General features: G+C 38.8%; 1 long non-coding RNA gene across 1 annotated transcript; it reads left to right on the top strand.

The window, feature by feature from the left end:
* Positions 1 to 1,193: 1,193 nt before the first annotated feature.
* LOC125099827 (uncharacterized) lies at positions 1,194 to 7,441 on the top strand. The gene is made up of 3 exons (XR_007127369.1): positions 1,194 to 1,309; positions 2,109 to 2,205; positions 7,322 to 7,441. It is a non-coding gene; the product is annotated as an uncharacterized LOC125099827 (long non-coding RNA).
* Positions 7,442 to 7,807: the final 366 nt, after the last annotated feature.

The raw sequence follows: 7,807 nt of genomic DNA, 5'->3' as shown, positions 1-7,807 counted from the left end.
AATACTATGCAGCCATCAAAAGAAATGAAATCTTACCATTTGTGATGACGTGGATGGAACTAGAGGGTATCATGCTTAGAGAAATAAGTCAATCAGAGAAAGACAACTATCATATGATCTCCCTGATATAAGGAAGTGGAGATTGCATCATGGGGGTTTAAGGGGGTAGGAGAAGAATAAATGAAACAAGATGGGATTAGGAGGGAGACAAACCATAAGTGACTCTTTTTTTTTTTTAAAGATTTTATTTATTTATTTGAAAGAGAGACAATGAGAGAGAGCATGATCGAGGAGAAGGTCAGAGAGAGAAGCAGACTCCCCGTGGAGCCGGGAGCCCGATGCGGGACTCGATCCCGGGACTCCAGGACCATGACCTGAGCCGAAGGCAGTCGTCCAACCAACTGAGCCACCCAGGCGTCCCCATAAGTGACTCTTAATCTCATAAAACAAACTGAGGGTTGCTGGGGGGAGGGGTGTCGGGAGAGGGGGGTGGGGTTATGGATATTAGGGAGGGTATGTGCTATGATGAGTGCTGTGAAGTGTGTAAACCTGGCGATTCACAGACCTGTACCCCTGGGGATAAAAATATATGTTTATAAAAAATAAAAAAAATTTTAAAAAAAGTAAATGTATATTTCCTGAGTCTGAATATATAGCTTTTTGGTATGTGCTTCCTCATCTTCTTGCTTATGCTCCCAGGGGAATCTGTAACTTTCTAGGACATGCTCCTCTCTTTGACCCCAGGAACCAAATTTAAATAGAGACACCTAGGTTATCTGTGAAATCTAGAATTACACTTTGTCTTGAGCTCTGTTGATTTTGATGTCATTTTTGACCAGTTAATTGTTTGAACTTGGCTTTGTTATAAATTGTGTGTTCAGCTTTGATCACTTCCTTTCTGGACTGAACTGTTTAGTTGCAAAATTTGTAGTTTGCTTAACTTGTGATTCTTAGCAGATCATCCTGCTGTTAAAATACTCCTTTCCTGACATCTGGTTCTTTCCAACTCATTGCTCCAGTGTACTGCTTGGTTTCCTAAGAGCATATAATAAAATAGATTCCTTAAGCTGTTATACTGCAAGTCATTTATTTTGGTTTGTGTTGGGTGTTTTTGCACATGTTTGTGCATTTGTATTACTCTCCTCATAATAGTCAATTTTTTTTTTTTTAACTACAGTGGTCTAATGAATGTTATTAAATGCCTTGCAGATGCTGACATCTGGCATCATGAAACTTCACATGTCCATTATAGTGATGGTCTGGTCTGGTATCCTGGGCTGCACTTGGGCTTAGATCTTCACATCTGTTGGTATGGGCCAGGGAAGGTAGTATTTTCCACAAATGCTTTTTAGCTCCTAGCTCAGGAATAGCCTGCTTGTTTTCTATCAGGGCGGAACAGTCTCACCAATAAGTTTACTTGAAACTAGAATACAGTGAGAGAAGTTTCCAGACATTAATACTTTTCCTTGTAGAGGCCCTTAAGGCCCTAAACCTCAATGGAGCAAAGGTTTTTTTCTGGGAAACAAGTGTTTGTGGTGTATTTACTTCTTGTGGAGTATAGATATTGTCAGGGCCTTTAGGAATGCCTGAACACTTCTTTTTTTTTTTTTTTTCCTTTTAAAAAAAATTTAAATTCAGTTAGTCATCATATAAGGAATGTTCATACACTTATTGTGGAAGGTCATTGATTGTGGGCAAAGTACATTTTATGGCCTGAAAGTCCTGTCTTGCAGTTTTCCTTCATCACTTCAAACTTCAGAGGTTATTCCTCTGTATTTAAATGGTTTTCTCCCCCACAGTTTCCAAGCTTACAGGACAAGATTACTCGCTGGGTTAAGGATGAAGTAAAGGTCACTCCCAGATGACAGAGGTCACTGATTGGCCACAGTCTTTAACATCCCTGTGGGAATTCCTCTCTTTATTTTCTTGAAGCTGTAGGATAGAACAGGGGGACTATCTCCTTAAGCAGTGAGATCCAGTGATTGAGAAAAAGCTGAATCTCTCTTGGCTCTGGGGACCTGCCTTTTTCTTTGGCACTTTTGCCCCAGTGAAGTAAGCTGAAGTCATTTGTCCAGTTCTGACTGACCTTTTCTTCTGTCCTCTTGTAGGACACTTAGCTGACTTAATTTCTATGGAAAAACAACTGGTCGAGCCCCTGAAAGAATATATCCTTTTGGATGAAGCCAAAATGTCTATAATGAAAAAGTAAGTGTAATCTGTTATTCCTACAGTTTGCCCGAACTCTGCCCTTCTCTCATTTTCCAGATATGACCATGGTCCTCTAGGTTGCCTAGCAGACGTAAAGCAAATCTCTGAAGGGACATACTTTAAATCCAGACCACACTGGCCCTCCTAAAGATGAGTTAACAATTCTAAATTATAAAAACAATTTCTTGGTAACTGTTAGCAGAAACAATAGAAAGCAAAGTTAAAATTAGAGCCCCAAGAACTGTTGACACTAATTTTTATTTTTTTAGAGAAAGAGCATACATAGGGGTGGGCAGGGAGGTGTAGGGGCAGAGAGGCAGGGGGAGAGGAAGAGAAAGAACCTTAAGCAAGCTCCATGACTAGTGCAGAACCCGATGTGGGGCCCATTCTCACGACCCTGAGATCATGACCTGAGCCGAAATCAGGAGTTAGATGCTTAACTGACTGAGCCACCCAGGAGACCGTATGGTTTGAATGTTTAAAAGAATTTTTATTACGAAGAAAACCAATCTCTTACAACAAATACAGTTTACATCTTTAATGAACACATACCTTTTCTATACCAATTATTTTTAAAAAATCTTCCTTTGCTATAGAAAACACATACAGACGCAATTAAATATACTTTGAAATTATTGTAACAAGCATTACATCATGACTTAGAACCTTGATTACATATAATGAAAAGATAAAGAATAAAGATAAGGGCACCTGGTGGCTCAGTCAGTTAAGTGTCCCAACTCTTGATTTCAGTTTAGGTCTGATCTCATGTTATGAGATCAAGTCCCACATGGGGCTCCGTGCTGGGCATGGAGTCCACTTAAGATTCTCTCTCTCCCTTCACCTCTGCTCCTCCCCAATCCCTGCTCACATTTTGTCTCTTTCTTTAAAAAAAAAAAAAAAAAAGGAATTAGGAAAGATATAAATTAAACTTTAAACTTTATAAGAATAGTTACCTAAGTCCTTTTCCTTATTGATCTAATTAATTATAATCATAGTATGATTTGTCTTTTCAAAATATCTGTAAGAGTCTTCTTTGCTTTCAAAGTTCTTTCATGCCATTAACTGAGGCTTGCCAACAGCCCCTGACTTCATTTATAGTTTTGCAGACACGTTGAGTTAGCAATTGTGAGACTAACAGATTTCTGTTTCTAAATCAGAGTCTAAATCAGTGTCTAAATCAGAGTTAGAAAAATAACAACAGAGGAAACCCCGAAGAAAGTAGAAGAAAGGAAACAAGATAAAGCAGAAATTAATGAAGTGGGAAAAAAGGTACAATTTAGAGAATTATCAAAACCAGAAGCTGGTAATGTTTGTAAATATTAACAAGATAACTAATCACCTGGCTGAGTTAGTCAAGAAAAAAAAATACAAATAAGCATTATTAAAAGGAAAAATTGAGACGTAAATATTCATATAATGAATTTAAAAATGAATGAACATCTTGATTCAAAACTTGTCAAAGGTGTCAGAGCATTTGACTGCAGAAATTGTCAAAGGACTTGAATAGACATTTCTGCAAAGAAGATACGCAAATAGCCAATAAGCATATTAAAATCTGCCCAGTATGCCCTAATCATTACAGAAATGCTGATAAAAACCACAATGTGATGCTACCTCACACATATTAGGATGGCTATTATTAAAAACAAAGAACTATAAAACAGAAAACAACAAGCATTTGCAAGGATGGGAGGAAATTGGAACCTGTGTGCACTGTTGGTAGAAATGTACAATGGTGTAGTGCCCATGGAAAACAGTATGGCAGTTCCTTAGAAAATTAAAAATAGAAATTCCAATGTGATCTAACAATTCCAAAGAACTGTAGGCAGAGTCTTAATAGACTTATTTGTATATATGTGTTCCCTAGCAATATTATTTCACAATAGTCAGAAAGTGGAAACAATCCAACTGTCCATTGACAGATGAGTGGATAAAACACAATGTGGTATTCACCTACAGTGGTATGTTATTTAGCCTAAAGAGGAAGGAAGTTACGGTACATGGTGTGATGTGGATGAAGCTTGAGGACATTATGCTAAGTGAAATAACCCAGTCATAAGAAGATTTATGTTGCATGATTCCACTTATATGAGATACCTAAAATAGATTCATAAATACAGAAAGTTGAATGGTATTTTCCAGTGGCCAGCAGGAGAGAGGGAAATGGGGAGCTATTGTACAATGGATATAGAGTTTTGTTTGTTTTTTTTTTAAAGATTTTATTTATTTATTTATTTGACAGACAGTGAACACAAGTAGGCAGAGAGGCAGGCAGAGAGAGAGAGGAGGAAGCAGGCCCTCTGTGGAACAGAGAGCCTGATGTGGGGTTCGATCCGATCCCAAGACCCTGGGATCATGACTTGAGCTGAAGGCAGGGGAGCGGGGAGCCTGCTTCCCTCTCTCTCTCTGCCTGCCTCTCTGTCTACCTGTGATCTCTGTCTGTCAAATACATAAATAAAATCTTTTTTTTTTTTAAGATTTTATTTATTTATTTCACACAGAGAGATCACAAATAGGCAGAGAGGCAGGCAGAGAGAGAGAGAGAGAGAGAGAGAGAGAGAGAGGAGGAAGCAGGTTCTCCGTTGAGCAGAGAGCCCGATGCGGGACTTGATCCCAGGACCCTGAGATCATGACCTGAGCCGAAGGCAGCGGCTTAACCCACTGAGCCACCCAGGCGCCCCATAAATAAAATCTTTAAACAAAAAAAAAAGTTTAAAAAAAGATGTAATTCAGAAATTTAGTTCTACCAAAAAAAGATAGTAATTACTCTTACTTTGGTTCCTATGATCTGCCCTGATTGGCTTCCAGCCCTTCTCATCTTTTCCAGTGAGAGTGTGAGGGAAGAGTTGATAGAGCCAGTTGGAAGCTATGGCCCTTTTTATGTGGTTCCTAGCCACTTGGAGCTTTAAATCCCACTGCTCCCCTACACCTACCCTCTACTTTAGCCAGTCTAATCTCATCAGTCTTTCCCTACTAGTTTCTGTTTTGAAACTGTTTTTGTATAGCTTCTGCCTGGAAATCTTTGTTTGCAGCTGTATTTCCAGTTGTGGTCTATTTTTTTTTTTTTTAAAGATTTTATTTATTTATTTGACAGAGAGAGAAATCACAAGTAGGCAGAGAGGAGGTAGGCAGAGAGAAGGGGGAAGCAGGCTCCCCGCTGAGCAGAGAGCCCAATGTGGGGCTCGATCCCAGGACCCCGAGATCATGACCCGAGCCGAAGGCAGAGGCTCAACCCACTGAGCCACCCAGGCGCCCCCAGTTGTGGTCTATTTTTAAAGTCTGTGTAAGATCTGGGCTTGGTAGTGGGACAGCTAAGTCTTACCAAGCCCTTGAGCAGCCCAGATCTTACACAGACTTTAAAAATAGACCACAACTGGTAATTACTCATACTCTGGTAGCCAGAGATGCTTTTGGTAGAAGGTAATAATTTGTATTTTTTAAAAGATTTTATTTGAGAGAGAGAGAACATGCTAGAGGGAGAGGGACAAGCCCACTAAGCAGGGAGCCTATTGCTGGGCTTGATCTCAAGAATTCCAGATCATGACTTGAGCTGAAGGCAGACACTTAACTGACAGAGTCACCCAGGCGCCCCAGGAGGTAATAACTTAAACAGGAAAATGTAATGTCACATGTGAAAAATCGAAGTTCAGGCAGTTTTAGGGCTGGTTGATCAAGAGGCTCAATAATATTATGAACTCAGGTGGTTTTTATCTTCTTTCTGTTGCTGTTGACATACCTGCTTCTCCTCAGATTAACTCTCTTTAACCAAAATGTCTTTAATAGTTTAGGTGTCATGTTTAGACATAGCACAATATACAGCCAAAGAGCCATTTCTTACTTGTATTGATAACATAGAACAAATCTTTTCTTTTTTTTTTTTTTTAAGATTTTTTATTTATTTATTTGACTGACAGATCACAAGTAGGCGGAGAGGCAGGCAGAGAGAGAGGGAGAAGCAGGCCCCCTGCTGAGCAGAGAGTCTGATTTCGATCCCAGGACCCTGAGATCATGACCCGAGCCAAAGACAGAGGCTTTAACCCACTGAACCACCCAGGCCCCCCAGAACAAATCTTTTCTGAAGTCTCTCAGTAAGCTTATGTGTAGCCTAAATTGTGTTACATGACCATTCCAAAACAAATCACTGGCAAGGGGGCAGCTCCACCTTGTTTAGCTTAGAGCCTTAGAGGGTATTCAGTACATGATCAATGGATGGCCCTAGCTGTTCTTGAAGCAAATTGCTGTGTTTCCATGTTTTTGTAGGAAGCTAGAAGGGGATTACCAGCATGAGAGCAGAGTTGGCAGTGACATGACAGTTGTAGGAAAAAAGACTACCCAGTGGAGATAATCATGATGTCTATGTAGACTTTTTTTTTTGGCATACACTGGCACAGAAAAAAATATATATTTCTTTTAACCAAATTTAATTAAGTTTTAATCAAAATGATCATAATATGACTTGGTAGCTATTGCTCTTCTGTTAGTGAATACAGATTTCTTCATCATTTTAATGGTGCTATATTTTTATTATGTAGCTGTGTCATTATTTCCTTTTCCTGAACATGTTAAAAACTTGGGAAATGCTTTAGTGAACAATTTGTTAAAATATCTTTGCACACTTTATTTTTTTTTTCTCCTGGCAGTAAAGTCATAGGAATAAAATTGCCAATTCTAGACAAGCAGGCTTCCTTCAGAAAGATTGTATCTAGCTGACTGTGTGGATGTACTTACCTTCTTTCCCAACCTGTTCAACTAGATATTGCTGCCGTGTTTGCTGATCTGTGAGGCAGTTATAGTTTAGTGATTAAAAGCATTTTGGTTTTGGGGTTAACCTACCTGAGCATATACCATATTATTATTTACCAATTGTATAACTTGGTGAAGTCATAAAACAACTTCTCTGAGCTGGTTTTATCTGCATACTTGGAGGTCGGGGAGGTGTTCATATTTGATTAGCTTTGATAGTTGGGAAGATTAATGGTCATAATTCCTTATTCTAGGCCCATAATAAAATCATAGTATTTGAGGTGTGCTTTTAAAATTTATTATAAAATAAAATCTCTTAATTTTGAATTAATTATTTTTATTTTCTCATTTTTTTCCCCTCAACCAGTCTCATAGCTGGGCTGAGAAAAGAGATGCACTGAACCTTGTAATACCTGAAGACAAGGAAGACTTGGGAAAGTTAGTGGATGTGTACAAGGTGCTAAAATGTCTAAATCAAGTTGAGTCATTAGCAGAGAGCTTTGTCCTTCAGGACCCATCCGTTGGTGAGCTGAGCTGTGTGTGTCTGTGGGTGTGTGCATGTCTGTGCATGTGCACACTTGGGTGTACGCATGTACACATGAGTTTCCCTAATATTTCTGAATCTCTTTCTGAGCTTGTGAGGGTATTTAAGAATGTATTCCTTGAAACTTTATTAGAGGTCACAAACAAAACTATCAAGATCTGGAAAATTTTTTTAGAGACTGGTATTTGATATATTTTATTTCTTTAATATTTCTTGGTTCAGCTTCCTATTTTTTCTTGTACCAGCTTTTGTCACTTTGTATTTTCTGGTTTTTGAAATTATTAGCCTGTGCCTGTTCCTATATTTATT

This window comes from Lutra lutra, chromosome 5, assembly GCF_902655055.1.
Source record: "Lutra lutra chromosome 5, mLutLut1.2, whole genome shotgun sequence".
NCBI lineage: Eukaryota > Metazoa > Chordata > Mammalia > Carnivora > Mustelidae > Lutra > Lutra lutra.
Note: the sequence above shows the minus strand (reverse complement) of the source record. Positions and strands in the feature narration are given on the sequence as shown.